This window comes from Hipposideros armiger, unplaced genomic scaffold, assembly GCF_001890085.2.
Source record: "Hipposideros armiger isolate ML-2016 unplaced genomic scaffold, ASM189008v1 scaffold_124, whole genome shotgun sequence".
Taxonomy (NCBI): domain Eukaryota; kingdom Metazoa; phylum Chordata; class Mammalia; order Chiroptera; family Hipposideridae; genus Hipposideros; species Hipposideros armiger.
In genome coordinates, this window is record NW_017731474.1 from 1622237 (window position 1) to 1642689 (window position 20453).

A 20453-nucleotide genomic window follows, 5' to 3' on the forward strand; every position below is an offset into this window, starting at 1 on the left:
AATACCTTACATTTTCCAGTAGTCCTCATAATTCTAAGACTTCCTTATGGTCTGGGCAATTTAAAATAATGGCCCAAATTTAAGGCTGCTACTGCATAGAAAATGAAGGATAAAATGACTATTCCTAGTGGTTTTGAGAAATTTGGTGCTGATTATGAGGGTTGGGGTGTGACAATTATTTAGCTAAATTCCAGCTGGTGTGGTTTACCAAGGATCTAGGTCTGGTATTTTGATCTTTCTTTTAATGGTGTTTTTCCAAGGGGAGGTTTGGTGCCATGGTTAAAGGGGACATTGGAAAGGCAGCTCAGCACATCTTTGGGCCTGCTCCCCAACAATTGAATTAATTCTCTGCTACACAGGCACCAAAAAGTAAGCAAAGAAGTATAAAATAACCCATGGAAATGGAACCAGGCTTCGCGCTTCAACAGGACTGGCACCAGCTGCTGACCATGCACCACTTCCGGGGGCTTCTGGGAGAACTCCATTAAATGCATGCCACTAACAGTCCTCTTTATCAGGGTGACAACTTCTGAGGTGAGAAGAAAGGGACCGGGAGTTCTTTGAAATGAATATTTTTGGTTCCTAGTGGAGAAGTTTCTTTGTCAGCATTGTTTTTGTTTGGAGGAAGAATATAGAGAGTATAACTATTTCTTATCAGCTAGAGAGAAGGCTGTTAACAAATGGGTATATATCTTTCCAGGAGTTATATAACCTACTCTTTCCATACCAAGCCCATTTTTGTATTGTTACATGGATGTGTAGCATTCCATCAAATCATACCTTTAACTTGTGAAATCAGTGCCCTATTTATAGATATTAGGTTGTCTTCAGCTTTGCCTTGCTTCGATGACTATTTAGTACTTCCCCATGTCCACTGTTAATTAACTCTGTGGTTTGGGTGGCATTTTCCTTCTCTCTCCCCGTCCCCCTTCAAATGAGCCCTGCTTGGCATAAACGACTCAACGTAGCCCCAAGCTCATTGCATAGTGTTTTGCTCAGGAGTGAACAAGAAACCTAAGTGAAATCTATTGGAATAAAGCTCAGCATTTGTGTTCTGTGGTTAGAGGAAGAGAAAAATCCCTGTCCTTCTATAACATCTGCAGCCATTAAAAAAAAAGTCATGCAGAAACCAAGTTATGGACAAAGTCAGCACAGAGACAAGGGCATGGCCTGGAGAACTGGCAGTAAATGAAGCTGAGCCCAGATAGAACTGCGGTGGAAACTCGAACTACTTCTGGATCGGTCAGTATGTGAACTAGCAGACTCTCTTTATTACTGAACCCAATTTGAGTTGAGGTTTCTGTTACTTGAAGCCAAAAGCCTCCTAGGTGACACATCCATTTTAAACAGCAATGCAACAAACATACAAAGTTAATGTTTTCTGCACATCCGTGACTTTTTCCTCGGCATATATTTTATTAGAAATATAGAATTAGGGTGTGTGTACTTGCCCAGATCCCCCTGAATCCCATTTTATGGTTTTCGTGTTCCAACCGGTTTTGATGTGCTTTCACTGCCAATAGTAGGTACCTGGGTTCATTTTAGGAAAACTGCACTTGGGCTGTGGAATTTTCCTGAACACCTGGAGAGACTGAAGCGCCTGGAGAATTTATCGTGGTGTCTGGAAGCCACTCTGGTACAGCCCATAACCAATGATGGGAGGATGAGGGAGTGGGACAGCTTCTTTGTTCCAGCTCCGAGGCATAACACATACTTCTGAGTTCCCCGAAGGACCCGATGAAGCTACCCTTTACGGGACCAGCCACGCATGCACCTTTCAGTGGCTTCCTCTCTTCGCTGTCCTGCTTCCTTCATTCTCTTGCCAGTCTCCCCTGGGAACATGTATTTAATAAGCCACATGTGCATGGATCCTCATCTTAGGGACTGCTTCTGGGGAATCTAAGCCAGCTTGTGAACAATATTCAGGTTTTGATTGAATGAGGTTTTAGTTAAAATGGTAAAGAGCTACCACAACCACTGGGCAGATGGGACGTTATGATGGTCTGGACAGTGACACTGGATTTTAGGTACCTCAGTTATGAGATGACCGCGGAAAGGGCTTCAAGGCTTTTGACAGTGGTTTCCTGAAATTGCTTCTGTGTGCTTTTGAAACTGGCTTTGGGTTGTGAATGAATGTGGCAGCTCCTCCTCTGGGTAACTGAATATTATCCTGTATAACAGAGCTCAATATTACAGTCTTTTTTTTTCTGAAGTCTAAATCTCCTTCATTTAATTTCATCCCATTTCCCTAGTTATAGTCTCTTGCACAACCCTAAAAAATCTTTATATTCGGTACTAACAGTTCTCATATAATAAAAGATGGGCTGTTCTTGCATTGGAAAATGCACTAGTCACCCTGCAGGACAGAGTGGGGGTGGTAATGGCATATTAAGTCCTGCAAGGGGGCTGTTCTGGGAGGCATCTCTATCTCCCCCATGCCTTTCAGTTGGTAATTAATGTTAGCATTGTCCTTGATTCCTCTCTACCCTTTATAAATATTTTTCATTTGACCTTCCAAAGTCTCTTTTCTGTTCCTTCCCTAGCATTTTCAGGGTGACTACTGTAGTCCAAGTTCATCCCACTAATTACGAATTGAAAAGTGTACCCCCATTCATATGTCGAAGCCCTCACCCCAAATGTGACTGTATTTGGAGATAGGGTCTTTAAGGAGGTTATTATGGTTAAATGAGTTTATTAAGGTAGAGCCCTAATCCGATAGGCCTGGTGTCCTTATAAAAAGATGAAGAGGCATTGGTGACTTCTCTTGGTCCATGCCTGCACCGAGAAAAGACCATGAGGGGACACAGAAGGCAGACATCTTTAAGCCAGTAAGAGAGGCCTTAGAAGAAACTAATCTTGCCAACATCTTGATTTTGGACTTCAAGCCTCCAGAACTATGGGAAAAAAAAAAATTTCTGTTGCTTAAGACACCCAGTCTGTGGTCTTGTGCTATGGCAGCCCAAGCAGGCCAATACATGATTTTACATTGGGATTTTGGTTTTTTTCAGTAGCATGGTATCTAACAGTAGACTAGTATCCTTGTTCCCAATGCATTCTGGTTTGATTAAATTCTTAAAGCAGCACTTACCTCTTACCTCACACTGAAATAAATCCTTCTGTGTCGCACATCAGTACCACAGAGTGAAGCTTAAATGTTTCAGGGGGACATTCAAGACACACAACCCACCCTCAGAACCTCCCTTACAGCATCTTCTCTCTCTGTTTCCCAGTTCAAACCCCATGTTCCAGGCTCTTCCATTTCCCCAGAATATAATGCCTCCTGCTTTCTTAGCGCAGTTGGAATTTTCTTCAGTTTCCGTGCTGACTGTTCGAACCCCATCTGTTCTTCAGGTTCATCCTAAGCCTCACTTCATCTGTGAAGGCTCTTCTCGTCTTACCAGCCAACCTCTTAATTGCTCTGGTAGTTTTTGTCTTTTGCACTTAGTTCTGCACTTAATTTTGGATTTTAAGTGTTTCTTGTTCTCCCCAGTTAGACACGTCGACTGTGCTGTTTTCAGCTTCATCACCAGTGTTACACACACACACACACACACACACACACACACACACGCACGCACGCACGCACGCACGCGCGCGCGCGCGCGCGCGCGAGATAAATAATTGTGAGTGAATGAATGAACAACGTTGCCAACAGGGCAGAAGTGGTGTGACTTAAAACAGACTGAGTTGGGCCTGGGGTAACACTATGCATGGAGTAGGTAGTTAAAAGCCCCAAGAATGTTAGGATTTAGTTGCTGTTTAAACTGAGCTGAGTTGGGCATGTGTCACTTTGAGCTTGGATTCCTCCCACCTTACATCATGTCTAATGAATGGTGAGAAACATGGCTTATGCATTGGTGTGGGTCCCTCCCCCACCTGCCCATGTGTCCTGGGTTTCCCCTCTTGGCTCTTGCCACTGCAAAGTAGAGTCAGTAATTCAACTTGGCAGAAATTCAACAGAGAGGAGAAGTGCTGATTGAAACCACTGGTACCTAGAATCTCAAATGGATAAGAGTCATCCACCCAGGCCTGGTGTCAGGCTACAAACAATACTTTTGTGTATGTGGGTGTTTAAACCCATATATGTAAGTCTGTGTTATTTGAGTAAAGGCCCATTCATTTAGAGAAAAAGGAGCCTGCTCCAAAGATCGCCTCTGGGCCTTGGCTTGTCTTTGGTGAGACCTGCACAGGTTAGACATGAAGACTGTTATGCTAGGAGCATGCTGGCTTGCATATAAGATGTAGAATGCAAAGATGATTAGAGATGGAAGAAACTAAGGAATTAAGTGTGGTGTTTCCCAAACTTCAGTCACATTAACATTTAAAAAAAATGTTTTTCTCATATCATTGTCATAAGTGATGATTTGATGCACTGCTCAGGACTTTTCAGCAATGCACATGAGAATTCAGTATATGAGCATCCACACGAGTGATCCATTTCATCTGTGTCATCTGGACTGTTCAGTGGAAGGGACAATTCTGGAAGGTTTGCAAGCTTCACAGCCTATACTAGCATTGAGTCTTGCTTGTGTGTGGGGTGGGTCATCATGGTGTTGCTCACTTTCGCCTTGCTGTAACAATCCTATCCAAATAATTGTAGGGCTGATAAGGCTATATAAGCATTTATTTCCATGTTTGGTAGAAAAATACATAATACATAATCCTGGTTTTGGGAGCCTTCAAAGGGGTTGGAGCTCAGGGGTGACATGATCTGACTTGGAATTTATCAGGATCGCTGTGGCCCTTGTACTGAGAAGGGATTGAATGGGAGTTGGGGCAAAGCAGAAAGACCCGTTTGGAAAGGGTGCAGGGAAGGGGAGAGCAGGGCTGGTGGGACCGGAGGGCTCAGTTTTCCTTTTTCACCATGGTTCTTCTGTTTCTCTCCTGTAGGGTACCGGTGTAGGATTTAGTTTGGGTGTAGACACCGTGCACCCCCAAGACCCTCTAACTTACCCTTTGCAGTACTCTGCCTTCCTGGCTCTTGTAAATGGAGGTTAAGTGCATCCTTGAGGATCTCCCAGATAGTTGATGGCCACGCCTTGCAATGGTCCTGATTTACAGCCACTTGGCTTTAGTTAACCCTATGGAAGCTCTCCTCCAGGGCATTCACCTCCCTCAGGAAGAGAGTCATCATTCACCAGGGAGAGAATGGATATCTTGTAGCTGCCGGCTCTTAACTCCTTTAAAGCTGCAGGACAAATGACTTAACTGAACATACTTCATGCAGAGCGGGATGAGTAATCTCAGAACAAGGAATCACAGTCTGCAAAGCTCTGAACCTGGAGAAATTGCAGGGATGCTGGCTTCCTTCTGTTTTGGGTGTGTGAGGATGTGGAAGGAGTAGTCAGGCACCCTGGGAGCCTGGATAGCCCAGGGACACTGCTCTTCCCTGGCAAATTTCTCTTGACATCACTTTATTTCCTGAAATGTGAAAATGCCCAGTATAGAAAAGAGGGGAGAAAAGTGTGCTAGTTAACATTAAATATGATCATCTGATTACTTGTCAATTATAGATTTGAGGAAGCAGGGGAGAGGGGGGTGTCCCGAAAACCTTTGTCTAACCAAGGAGAGAAAATTCCCTTTGTCTAGACCAGGATTTCTCACCCTTGGCAACAGTGGGGACATTATGGGTTGTATAATTCTTCATTGTGGGGGGCTCTGCTGTGCATTGTAGGATGTTTAGCAGCATCCCTGGTCTCTACCTACTCGATGCCAGGGGCACCTCCCCAGGTCTGACATCCAGAAATGTCTCATGACATTGTTACATGTCCCCTGGGGGTCCAACTTGTCCCTGGTTGAGAGCTCCAGACCTAGGTTTAGCAGGAGCATTAGTGAAGTCAGAATTTTTAACTTTATGTCCTCTCCGGCTAATGCTATCAATGGAGTTAAAACTAACAGTGGCTTCTGCTTGGTCACTGGGATAGCAGAGCATGTACTGTTGTGCCTCGAGAGAACCATTTTCCTGTGTTTTAACTGATAAGCCCCTTGTGATGCCTGGATTCTGGGCACCCCAACAAACAAGTGTGCCTATAAGGCAAAGAAACCAAAAACAATGCACACCCTGATTTCCAGGGAGGGGCATGTTTTCTTTCCCCTCTCTCTCCTGGATTCATGCAATAATTAGCTAAAGTAAAATGAATATTAGCTCATGCTTAACTTCCTTTACAGCGTACTCACCGGCACTGACCCAGTAGTGCTAAACCAATTATTTTTTGAACTTTATGGCTTTAAATAATCCTTTACTCTAAAATTCCCCGTACCCCTCAGCTACTTAACCACAGGCCCCTCTGCCCTAAATCCTTTTCTTATACTTTGTAGCTTTTTAAGCAAGGCCCCTCTTTAAGAAGACATAATCCCTTCTCTGTAGAAAACATGAAAGACCTTGAACAAATCAAGATTTCTCCATGGAGAATTCAGCTAATCCTGTGCTTAGCTCCTAACAAGGAAATTCATCTCTCCACCAAGCACGCCATTACCCGGACTAATGCCTGACTTGAATAACAAGCAAATTATTGTGCTTTTAATTGTACCCTGCTCGGTCACAAAGCACATCTGAGAGAGGAATGTGCGAGCTTTTCCAGGAGAAACAGGTCATGCTTCTAATCCTTTTCTGTCCCCTGCCCCCTCCCCCTTGCCAATCCTTTCTCTTTCCAGTAGTGCACCGGGGGAAGGGGAAAGAAAAAAAAAAGACAGCTAAATTATGTTTAAAACGGAAGAGTCAAAAGAAGGAAAAAGATGGTAAATACTGACTTGGGAGAGAATGAATTATCCTGTCTCTGCAGTATGGCTCATTCGAGGACAATCAGTGTTATCATAACCCGATTGCTGGAGGGCAATCTTTGTTACCCTAAACCAGGCTCCCTCAGCCTCAGCACTGGTGACATTTTGTATTGAATAGTTCTTTGTTGTGGGGGACTGTCCTGTACATTGTAGGGTTTTTAGCAACCCGCCCAAGTTATGACAAATGCAAATGTTCCAAGACATTACTAATGTCTCTTGGGGGCAAAATTACTGATGGTTGAGAATCACTGCCCGAAACCCTTCCATATTGGGATTTGTTCTCTCCTCCACTTTCTCCCTCCTGCACACCAATCCCAAGAAAATCATGGTTCCTGTGGTGAAACAGGGGCGACGAACATAGTTTCTTTAGGTAGAATGAATGAAAAGGAAAATGACACTAATGTATGTGTCATTAGGGGTGGGACAGTGGAAACACCCCTCAGTACGAAGATTGGAAAAAGCCTTACTTTTCGGGCTTTGTTTTGGTTGTTTTTGGCTTGCCTCTACCTTGTGTACTTTGGAATCGGGCTGGTTTTGGGTGAGATGAGGGGTAACGGAGAGGCTGCAGAGATGAAGGAGGCTGTTGCCTGAAGAAGGCTGACGCTCTCCACCCATCCCATTTAGGACCCTTCCTCAGATGGTGACAAACTCATCTCGGACCTGAAAATCAGGACCAAGGAGAGAGCTATTTAAGAAAGAGACGTTATGCAAGCATTGATTACACTTTTATTACAGCCACTGGGGCAAACATTTCCTCACTCATGGGGATATAAAGCATCTTCCCTATTTTTAGTAATTTACAAGAAGCATTATTGCTTGTCCTTACTGGCCAGAAGCAAAAGCTGGGAAACGAGAGCATTGCAGTGAGCTTCCATCTCCACTAGATGGCGGTGTACGTCTTCCTCAGAAGCTGGGTTTGAAGGCAGCTCATAGTGGCTCCTTGGCCTAAGCAAAACAAGTGCCACTCGTGTCTTTCGGAGGCAGCCTTCTCCTCTCATTGTTGGCACAAACAGCCCTAAACAATTGTACTGACCACACAGCTCTAAGCCACATTCCAAGGCGCTGCCGTCTGCTCAGGGGTGAATGCTGGGAAAATGAACCAAGCTGCTAATTTGCTTGATTGGGGGAAAAATAAGATCTCAAGTAACAATGGGCATAATTTATTTTTGCAACAAGAATAGGGGCAATGCCATTTCATCCTCCCCACCCCCAACTGCTACCATGAAATGAAAGCAATCACCTAATTAGTCCTGAATTACTAACTGGCAGGGTAAAGGATCTGCTGAAAATCAAGCTGAAGTGGGGAATTTGGAGAAAAGGATGTGATTTCTTTGGAAGGAGGGGCAGGGGGAGGGAAAAGGAGGTGAAGGCCTGAAGCCCTTTTGTGGAGCCCTGGGCCCCTGCTGTCTGGGGGCTGTGCTGGCCCTGACCCTGGGAGAAAAAGGCTCAGTGGTTTCTCTTAGGCCATTCATTTTGTGCAGGCGAATGACTTTTCTAAACCAAGGAAAAAGAATCTGTTGAGGAAGACATACCCCTGAGTTCTTTTTAAAATGTTACAGATGTAGATGAATTGGCTTGGGAACAGAACACAGCCCTGTGGGGCCCAGTCACCCTGCTAATGGGACTGGACAGGCAGACCCCACAGGCAGGCTCCTTTCTCCTGATACACAATAAGGGAAATTACAGGCAAATCTGAAACCAAGTTTGGATTTAAGTCATTAAGAAATACCTCGAAGGAATGAAATAAATGCCTCGTTACAGATTTTGGTTTTTGCATGTGTCTTTATAAATCGCCTCTTCCCCAGCTGAAACAATGAGCAGCCTCCAGGCCACTGTATGAGGTGCTCTTCTCAATAGAAAAGGAAAACTGTGTGTGTGGGGGTGTGGGGGGATGGGGAGATAGGAAGGGGGGGAGTAGGTAAGTGCTGAAATCTTCCACTTGAAGGCTTCACAAATTGAAGCACTAATTTATTTGTTCGGAGATGACTTCTTGTTTTTTAGTTAGATATGACTTTAATTGAAATACTTTACTAATGCGATTTATCACAACTGTAAACTGTCAGTTTCCACAGCTGTTGCTTTTTTAGAGCAATCTGGCAAATGTGTGTGGGTAAAAACACAGACTTGGAAGGTTGAGAAGGACTCGGTTCAGGCTTTCTCTTTTTCCCACTTAGCTGGCCCACAGGCCCCTCACCCCCGCCAAAAACATATGCTCCTCTTCTTTAGAAGCACCCACTTCGATTCTAGTGTGCATCTGTTGTTTTTGGCTGCTAAACAGCCATTCCCTCTCTCTTAGGAGGGGCACCTCATTTTCTTTTGGGGAGCTACATTTCTCTCCATCTCAGTTCCCTGTGCTTAGATGAAGTTGACCCCACTCTGCTCCTTACATGCTAGCGGGTGGGGGGCATGCGACATCTCTGGCCAAAAGTATCGTGTGCCACCCCTCTTGGCCACAGTGATTGGCTCTTAGGGTTGCCAGAACTGACAAAGCAACAACACTAACAATCAACTAAAACAAAACAGGATGCCTGTTACATTTAATCTTCAGATAAAAAATTATGATTTTTTTTTAGTGTAAGTTTCTCAAATATTTTGTGGAACATACTTATAATAAAAAATTGTTGTTTATCTGAAGCTCTCATGAAGCATCCCTATTGGTTCTAAGGAGAATATTTGACTAAAGCAGGTCAAATCAGAATCAGCCCAGGACTTGCACTGGAGCAAATACTTAAAAAAAATCGGTCGGGGTTGGTAGGCTGGTAGGATATATGCTTGCAGCTGCTGGTGGCCGTCTGTGCTAATGTGGGGACAGCTGCCTGAAATGGAAGCCAGCGCCATAGAAAACAGACCTGTTTCATTTGAACAGGTGGATCGAACTGTTCCTGGAGCTGGCCCTGCAGTTGATAAAGGTCACGGTGCTGATATCCAGGTGGGATCATAATTTTCTACCCTTGAATCAGAGAAGTGAAGACAACAGAACATGGCTTCTATTCAACTAAAAGAGTAATGAATGAATATTGGGCAGCAAAAAGAACCGATGTCTCTATATGCTTACGTTGTTTTCCAATCATCTTGCTGCATGTAAGCTCTTTGCATTAGCTCTGCTTCATGATGTCATGGCTGGAGACACAGGGCTGATCTATTTGCCTTTGAAATGGGAGCCTTGAATTTTAAATTCTCCACTGCCTGGTTGAGTGGTTTCAGAGTCATTGTGACCTCTTACACAGTTGAGTTTCTTGTCCTGAAAACCAAGGACAGAGTTTATCTTAATTCATTCAAGCTGCTATAACAAAGTACCAGAGACTGGGTAGCTTATAAACAACAGACATTTATTTCTCACAGTTCTGGAGGCTGGGAAGTCCAAGACCGAGGCACCGGTAGATTTGGAGTCTGGGGAGGGCCCGCTTCCTGGTTTGTAGATGGAGTCTTTCTGCCATGTCCTCATATGGCAGAAGGGGTGAGGGAGCTCTGTGGGGTGTCTTTTATAAAGGCACTAACCCCATTCATGAGGGCTCCACCTTCGTGCCCTAATCACCTCTCAAAGACCCCACCTCCAAATGCCATCATCTGGGTTGGGGTGGGGGGGCACAAACATTTGAACTCTAGCAGAGGTACATTCCCCCATAGGCTGCAGGCAAGAAGTCCCTTAGGTCAAATATGGAAGCACCTGTCACAGGGCCTGGTGAGGACTAGGTGCCCCATAGTAGTCTTCTCTCTTTTCTTTCCCTTTCTGAGAGAGAATATTCTTAACTTCTCTCCTTTGTAACTTAAGAATGATAACCAGAGCCTGAGGAATGAGTATTGCCAGCACTGTAGCTGTTCCTATTATCACCATGTATTAGGTGATCTTTTGTTTACACTTGGTGGTTTCCAAGCATTTTCACGTATATCTTTTCCCTGTTGTGGCACAAATTCTCCCCTCCCCTTTTCTTGATTTTTCTGCTTATTTTCAGGACAAGAGCTTTGCTTTTTGTTATCCATGAAAGTGAAGCATTTGAAACTTGGTTGCTGTCTTTCCATATCTCAGTGGCATTTACTCAATTTTAATTATTTGGATGTTTGAGACGAATTGCAAACCATTTCTCTCCTCTGTTAAAGCTGGTCATTTTTCCTCTGTTAAAGTTGATCCATTTAGCTGAAATAAAAAAAGTGAGGACAGCAGTACTATTCGATAGTGACAACATTGTATTCTATGTGGAATTTTCCAGAACTTAGGGATTGATAAGTTTGGGACATCTAATCGGGAAAGAGGTTAGATTTGGAACTTGCTCTTCAGAGTTGGAGGGGTCACTGAGATCATCTCCCCTTCTCCTTTTATAGGGTGTCTGAGCACAATGAACAGAGGAGGGGTCTCCTCAAGCTTAGCGTAGCCGGGGATTGGGGGGTTGAACGGTCTTGACCTAGTGAGTAGTGAGTCAGGACTGGAGTCCAGTCCTGCTGGCTTGCATCCCTGACTATAGGGGCCTGGGAGAAACTGGCAGCACACACATCCATTGGGACATTTCAGAGAGGTTTCAGTTGATTGCGTTGCTTTATTTTGAAACGCAGGCATGTCAGTTAAATCCAGATGGGTACGTGTCTCCCATCTGGGAGGAAGGTCAGAAGGGGCAGAAGTTTCTTTGAGGATCTTCAGGAATGTGCAACAGGGACCTGGAGCTGCGGGGAGGGGCAGGGGTGAACTTGAGACACGTGTTCACAAGGGATATGGTTGTCTTCTCGTGCCCATGAAATAAAGCTACAGATCTTTGGGGAGCTAAGAAGCAGCCACCTTTCAGGGGACTGGAAATAGCACTGCTGTCCTACAAACTGTTTGGAGTACCCTTGTCTCCCTCTCCCATGCTGCCCCTTCTCCCTGCTCTTTTCTTTTGGTAGAAGAATTCATCAGTCAAAGAGGCCTCTTTTTCACCACCACCCCTCCCCTTGCTCTTTTTGGCTCAGGGAGGGCAGGGGAGAAGTAGCATAAAGAACACAGGCACTTGAGGGTCAATACTAAGTCTCCTTTGCAGCTGTGAGTTTGGACATGTTTCTTATCCCAAGCCTCAGTTTCCTCACCTGTAAGATGGGCACCACAAGTCTACTTTAATGATTACTGGGGAGATTAAGTAACATTATATTTATGAAGATGAGATTAAATACATTACTTTTCTGTATATAATAGTTGCTCAATAAATAGTAGTTCCATTAGCTTTGCTATCTCAAGAAGGCTGGACAGAGAATTGCTGATGTGGAAGAGTGTTTAGATACAAATGGTCATCGTAGCTACCGCTATAGTAATTTATTGCATGCTAGACACGCCCCTGAATGCCTTAGGTTTAATTTATTTAACATTCACAGCAGCCCTATGAGGTAGGTATTATTATCTGTTTTGTATTATCTGTTTTATCCAAGGCACAGAAAGGTTAAGTGATATGCCCAAAGCCACACAGCTTGTAGCGCAGGAGTTGTATTCAAACCTAGAGGCTCTGATGCCCAAGTCGCACTGCACAAGAAGCAGCATGCCCTGTCCTCTGGCTGGCTGTGCAGACTCACCCTAGGAGTGAGAGAAGGTGTCAGAAAGCGAGGGAAATGGGGTGGCTGGGAAGCCTTTGGACTGAGTTTTTACTTCACTCTGATTGCAGTCCATTAAGTGAGTTGGGCTTGGCTGCAGGCAACTGGCAGGTGGGACAGGAGGCCACGAGTGTGGCTTTCAGGGGCTAGAAAAGGCCCTTCTACAGCGACATCTCGAACCACAGCCACGTTGCGGGGTTTGGAAGCTTTGTTTGGAGGTCCATCTCTCCTTCAGGTTTCCAAAGCCATTATTCTATACCTTTAGTGCTCAAATGGCACAACTCATAGCTCCTGCTAGCCAGTTGCAGAACCTACTGCATTTCCCCATGTATAAGACGCTCCCATGTCTAAGACACTCCCATGTATAAGACGCACCTTAATTTTGGGGCCCAAAATTTGAAAAAAAGTATTCCATAAAGTTATTGAACTCAAGTCTTATTCATCATACAATTCATACAACTCCTCATCACTGTCAAAACTCCCAACCACTAGCTTGTCCTCATCTGTGTCTGGTGACGAATCACTGTCTTCATATATTGCCTCGTCCTCAGCGGGAAATGCAAGTAAAAAAAACTACAACCACTGTATAAGATGCGCCCAGTTTTTAGACCCCAAATTTTTTGAGAAAAGGTGTGTCTTATACATGGGGAAATACGGTATTTATTGAACTTCTCACTTGAGGGTGAGTGAAAGCCTGGGATCACAAATTCAGTGGAAGCGGGAACTTCTTCAGGCCAGCTCACACTGTGTTACTGATAAACAAATGAAGAAAAGAATAGACTTTTCCTTTTGGTGTAACTGGTAAGACCCTTTTGCCAGCCTCGGATATGGTCATATGCTGACAGCACCAATCTCAGTTTAGAGGCCTACCTCATCCTGTCCCCAAAAGACTCAGTCAGGTTAGGTCGGCCCTGCGTTCACATCCTAGGCAGAGACAGACATTGATGTTGAGGCTGCTGATGGGGCCACTAGCAGACCCAGGATCTTGCTCTCTGATATTCTGTCCCTTCCATAGAATGTTCCTCTTGCAAGCTGATCCTTCCCAGGCAGTTGTCGTGTTCATGAAGCCTGTGCAAGTCTAGGCTACGATTCAGGCCTCAGGTGCATCAGGGTTTGCAGCTTTCTTTAGCTGATGCTTACATGTGGAGTCTGAGCTGAGAGGGGCTTCTAGCCCTGCCTGGAATCAGAACCAGCCCTTTCTCATGAACTTCTTGGACCTAGAATGGGGCCTGGGTCTGATCCTGACTTTCCTTTATGGTGATCCACTCTTTGAGGTCTTCTGTGCTCTTTCCAGCCAGATATCTCCCCACTTCAGTAGAGAGCTTCTAATAAAGTCACACCTCAGAAGCAAACAAGAAAACCCTTAGTTCCTATGGTGTAGACACTTGTTCACAAGTGAGAATAGAATCATCAACAGGAAGGATTTTACTTCCTCAGCATATTTATGTCAGACTTGGCCTTGTGACTTGCTTTGGCCAATGAAATGTGAGTGGGATTGCAATGTGCACCACGTTTAAGAGCCCATGCAAAATTCTGCATGCCTGCTTTGCCCTTGCCTTTTCGATCATGGAAGCCTGTGTCAGGCTGTGATTCTGTCAGGCTGGGCCCCTGAGTGCCCAGAATGAACTGAGCCAAGATGTAAGTGTAGCGTCGAACAAAAATAACTTTTGTTGTCTTTTGAGCCATGGAGGAATTCAGGTTAATTGTTACTGCAGCATAGCCTTGTTGGTCCTGACTGATAGGGTTCTTATGTAATTATACCTCCCTGCTCACTGGATGGAAGTGTTAGCCTCCCAGTTGTTGCTATACCCTAATAAATAATGCATACATATTTATCTTGCATTTGTATCATCTGGAAGGGCTACTCAAGCATCTACAAAGACCTGCTGAGAGCAATTTTCTGTTTCTCTCTCGAAGCTTTTTTTCCTAAACAATTGAGATATACCTTACCAGCCTCCCACCCCTTTTGGACCATGTGAGGAACTATATAATGCATTTCTCGAGCTTTTAAAGGGCTTCAAGAGGTGATAGCTGAATTAAATCTTAAAATATGCAATCATTAAAAAAATTGACCAAGTGGGTTAATACACCATTGCTACTTCAGTGACACAGCCTTTTCATTTTATTAAGAGAAGATAAATACATTCATCCACTGACTCCTGGCTGAGTTATGGACTTCCCTATTGCCTTTCCCTTTCTGAAGTAGAAACACTGCACCATTTGTTAACTAGTCTAATCTGTTCAGCAGTAGAGAGCATTAGACCTAGTTTTTGTTAGTACTCATTTTATAGATAAGGGATCCCGAGCAGGGATGGACCAACTGTGGTCTGAGGACCAAATCCAGGTCACCACCATTTCTTTTAATTAAAGTTTTATTCAGACACAGCCATCCCATTCATTTAAGCATTGCTTCTGGCTGCTTTTGTGCTATCACATCAGACTTCAGTGTAACAGAGATAGTATGGCCTATAAAGCCTCAGCTATTTACTATCTGGCCCTTTCAGAAAAAGTTGGCAGACTCTTGATGGACAGCAAAGACATGTCAAATGACTTGTCTACGGTTACAAAAAAATTCCTGAGTGGTACTATGTTGTCTTATAATTCTCCATTTTGGGGCATTGGTTTGTTTGTTTTGCTCACTACACCTGCCTTATTTCAAGTATCATAAAGGAGACTGAGTCCCCCCTCCCCACCCCCAGATCCCAGTGGCGTAGACTTATGGTAAAACTTTTATAGCATAAAAATACAGGCGAGCTACAATATTGCCAGGGCATGTGAAAGCTGGAAACTCCAGGGAATGTGGGGGAATAATAATCATGTAAGTGGAGAATATACATCATATCCCCTAGGTATCTTAGCCGCAAATGATAACTTTTGAGTTGACAAGATTGTTGTGGTTTTGTGATTTTTGAATTGTGGGGTTTTAGCTTTCTATCTTTTCCTCTTGGGTGGAAGTAGCCCCATTTCATGAAAAAAAAATTCTTAGCTCTTCTTCTATAGCACTCCCCCCACCCTCTATTTCTGAGGAAGCTCAAGGTCATCAGAAAATTAGAGATTTAAAGCTTTACAAACACCTACAATGAAACCACATGTATTTACAGTTGAAGGTTAAGACATCTAGCCTCAGGAGGTACCCTGGGTTCTGAAAGTGACATGTGCTTCTCAGATCTGCTTGCATGTCTTTCTAGGAGCATACTGAGAAACTTAATTCCAGGATATTTTATAGGACTTGGCACAGCCAGAGATTGCTTTATTCCATTGCATAAATAACAAAGATCTTCTGTACATTCCTTTATTTCTCCCTTTGAGCAACAAGAATTGCTGCAGGTCTGAGATTTGCACACATTTCCTTGATATAAATGTGTACCGAAGATGGGGGAATAATAAGGACTAACTTTTATAGACCTCTCTCATTAAGACTCACCTTCAAAAAACATCCCTGTTCCTTCCTTATCATCAAATGACACCTCATAACCACCTAACCATTTTTAATATTCCCTAGACTCTACTGACATCCACTAGAGCTCAGACACTGTCTAGCTAGTCAGAAAAAAAGAGTCTACCGTCATATTTAAAAGCAGTTATTGGGACAGGTTTTACAGGCAGTGGGGTAGGACAATTCAGAAACAATTGCGTATGTGATAGTTAGAGGATTTGTCCCTGTCAAACAGTTAATATTGCTTTAATACATGAAGTAGGCTGTATAAGACGGCAATAATGAAAAATGTCAGGAAAGACAATATCAATTGTTATTCAACATCCACATCAAAGATTACTTTTTTGTCAGTAGCTTTCAGAAAATGTATTTTCCATCAGATCTGATTGCGTTCGTCTTTGAAGTGCTCCATCCTCCCGGTAGATTTAATGTGACATCTAGGCACTTTTTAGTCCCTGGGCCTCTGAGGCGATTCAGAGAGGCACAACAAGCCATCACAGGTTTATCCTCAAAGGCCGACACTGTCTGTCTGATTTATTGTAACTTTAAGAATCATCTTTAGCAAAGCATGAGCCTTGCAACCCATCCACAGCGTCAGACTTTTATCAATTCATTTGTATGCAGCCGGTACCTCGCGGAGAGAGCCCTATAGCCACTCATGGAAAATGCATTACCTGCGACTAATCCTTTTTATCTTTAAAGTCTGTATTTTTTATGTATAAGTCATTTTGGGTTATCATAAAATATACATAATTCTCCCTCTCCCCCCCCCAAAGAGACAAAATGGAAAGGGAATATATAATAAGTTATGAGCATGTGGTGTTCTTATCAGCAAGGATTCTAAATAAACAGCTCTCTTTATGTAAACACTGAGGGATATAAAGCTGTGATTACTTTCAATGGGAAATAGGAATGCTTCAATTTTTTTTCTCTTTGAGGTTTCAAAGTGAAACAGTGAGATTAATCATTGAAAATATGCTTGTGCGTGCTTCCATTTTCCAGTATGTTCACTTGGGGGGTGAGGGGGAGGTGGGGGAGGTGTTGGTGGAGTGTGTAGGGAGGGGGCGGGGGCTACTGGCTGAGTTTCCATTTCACAGCTTTCCCAAATTGCTTCCCTCCACAAACATTTTCCAAGCCATTTGTGAATGGCCTTCATTAAGAGGACTAGAAATGGGCCTCCTGGAAGGATCAAGTTAAATCTCCTTCATCAGTCCCAGCCCAATGAGGTTCCAGCGTCTGAACCTGAGTGGGTGTTGAGATCCCTGTCCCCAATGTCATACCTGCTGTTTGTTCTCTTGTGTTGTTCTGTCACTGTTTCAGGTAATTAAATGCTGCTCAGGTCTGGATGTTTATAAGCACGAGAAACTCGCTTCTCCTTTAAACAAAATACAAGGGCTCATAGAGTTCACGATCTGTGGGCCAGATCCTGCCATGGCCTGTTTTTGTAAATAAAGATTTATTGTTCATTTGTTTATGTATTGTCCATGGCTGTTTTCATGCTGCAACATTAGAGCCAATGGTTCTGACAGGCTGTAAGGCCCATACAATAAAAAAGATAAGTTATTAGGCCCTTTAGAGAACAGTTTGTTGACCTCTGCCCTGGAACCATATCTGATATTTTAAATTAATTAATTAAGTTCATAAAGCCAGTTTAAGATTTACTTGGCCTAGGAGTAAAAAGTCCTTGTGGGGATAGAAGAAATGGTCTTGAGGAAGGCACTATACACTGTCAACAAAAACTTCTGGATGGCTATTGAGACTATGGATGAGGGTTGAAGAGGTGCTTTGTGTTCTTTTTTATAAGGTTTTTATGAAACAATGTGGCAGGCTTTTTCAGAATCTGCTTAGATTTCAGGGATGCTGTCTCTCTCTGGGCTAGACCCCGCATAAGTTTTTCTGTTGCAAGGGGACAACAGTTTCTAGGACATGAGAGGTCACACTCAATCACAGGAGTTTCGTTGCCCCTTAATGTTTTAAATAAACTCAATGCCCAGTTCAGATCTTATATACATTGCTTTCAGCCCTCAGCCAACTGCGGTTTCTTTATGTGTTCAAACAGTCGTGGACCCCCCAGCTCAGTTGATTTAAAGAAGGATGAGACAGACCAAGGTAGATAGATGTGCCTGCAAGTCACAGGCAAACTCTGAGTCTTTCAGGAAGATCGTTAAGATGGGGTAGGTGGTCCCTTTGGCAGGAATTGCTAGCATACCTCTCACCACGTTCAGGGCTCTGGGGAGACTCATTTCTTTCCTCCTTAATAGAAACAGAAAGCAAAGAAGCATGATCTTTAGATGAAGAAGAATTTTTAACCAGAAAATTTGCAGTCATTACATGTTCCCCTCTATTATTTCTACATGCAGCTTATCTTTTGGGAAAGGATCTCAGGGCTCTTGTTGGAACTTGCTTAAAAACAATAGGCTGAGTCTATTAGCATCCTCTTTTTCACAAGAAGCAAAAAAAATCATTTGAAAGTAATGTCAGAAGATGTTAGGATTTTATGAGGGTTTCCCATAGCACTCCCATGCACCACTTTGGCAATGAAAAGAAAATCAGATTTAGTCTCATAGATGTTGTTGACACATTAGCAGTTTTATAAACTCATATTGTGTACGAAGTCTCAAGTCCTCAGTATGATGTAGCAACACCTCTTTCAGCCCACATTTCAGTGTTCCAGCTTTGCCTCTCCCTGTAGCCGCACCGTGATATCTGACATTCCCTAATCTTGGCCTTTATGTCAGTTGTCTACCTGGAATGTCTTCCATCCCCTGCCCTTGTTCACCTGGAAACTTCAACTCATCTTTCATCACACAGTAAAATTGTCCCTTCTTCCGTGAAGTCTTCTGAGATTACTCCCCCATCCTTATCTACAACCTCACTGCAGTTGCCACAGCACTTGGATATGCTCTGTCATAGTATTTATTTATTTATTTATTTATTTATTTTTTTAGCTGAGCCATCCTGCCACCTGTTGGCAGCTCAGCGGCTGCTCAGCTCGGGCCGGGACTCGAACTGCTGTTGCTCAGAGCTCAAACTCTTGAGCGAGATTTTAACCAACTGAGCCACTTGGCCGGCCCTCTGTCATAGTATTTACCACATCATATGGCCACTTTATTTATATGAGATTCTTGAGGATGGGGACTGAGTTTTAATTGGCTTCTGTATCTCCTGTACTTGGGGCACTGATTTGCATAAATAGATACACAATAAAGGATTACTGAAAAAAAAATAAATGCAGGACTGTGATTTTAGAGCAGGAAGGAACCTTTGAGAACATCTTTATTTTGTAGTTGGAATCTGAGGCATAAAGCATTTAGGGGTTTAAATTATTACTCCTTTTGGACCCTTTCAGGGCTTCAGCCGATGTGTCATGTTATCTCCAGGGTTGGGGCTGGCTCCTACAGAGCTGGCCCAAGACATGAGAAGAGGTGGGGAAAGCTCTGGAAAGGTTTATTATTTGATTTTACACCTTCTACTCACAGAAAGGAAAAGCTAAAACAAAACAGAAACAAAGGACGATAACTTACTGGTGGTAAGACTTCCTGCCTAACTCAGGCCCAGTAGGAGTTGAATTTTCCGACTTGATGGAGAGTGAGGACAGCACCACTCAGCAGTGAGGCTGTCAGGGGTCCAAACTTCTCTGCACACTCCTTCCTCGCTCTCCTTTCAACTGCAGGACAGGAAAAAGCTCCCCACAGGAAGCAGATGCCAGGGCCTCTGATGTTCTTCCCCTCAGAAACTGCACTGACTAGTGCCTTCCCTTGGTTTCCCATTTGGCTCAGATAAGGAGATGGAAGAGAATCAGAGCTGGGGTGGGGGAGGAGGAGAGAAAGCAGAGGCACGGACAAGAGAGCAAAGGGAGAGAGAGCTGGAGGCATCAATGGAGATGATTCTGCCATCATTTGCCCTGAGGTTAATAGGGGAGAGACAGGGAGATGCGTCTCCATCTAGAATGGTCTTAGGGGTATTCAGAGGGAGTTCTCTCTGTCTCGCCTTCCTTCTTTCCTCTCTCCCTCGCCCTCTCCCCCTCTCCAAGTGCATGTGTGTGTAACATGGCTTCATCCCTCTGGTACATAAAAACCTCTAGACTCAGGGCTCTATAGCAGAGCACACATACCCTTGGGCTGGGTGCATCTTTCTGAATCACATAGCACTCCAGCCTGAGAGTGGGATGTTGCAGGAGTGAGACAAAGGCTAAGAACTTAAAGGCGTGGGTGGAGGCACAGGAGAGCACAGATGAGGGAGATGAAGGAAAGTAGCAAAGGGAGACTTCATCTCACTCTTGTGACATCTGGCCCAGAGTCAGCTGCTGGGACCACTCCTCAAAGGCCACTTTTGAGGATGCCCAATGTGAGGCAGGGTCCAAGCCTTTTTCATGTAGGTAAACAGGGGAGACTCAGTGACTCCCTTTCTAGTCCCAGCTCTGCCCCAACCAGCTGCAGGGTCCTAGGCAAGTCACTTTACCTCTCTGAGTCTAAATGACCTTATCCGCAGGAAACAAAAAGTTGGGCTAGATGATTTCTAAAATTCTTTCCAGTTCTAATAAGTTTAGGATGCTATGACTTGCTAAGGTTTTAAAGGAATTAGACCAAGTATTATTATTCGGGGGAATTTTAGGCAGTACTGAGCATGGGCATACAAAGTAGATTCCTCCCTCCAGTGTTTGTGCCTGAGTGGATCCGGGTGCCATTAT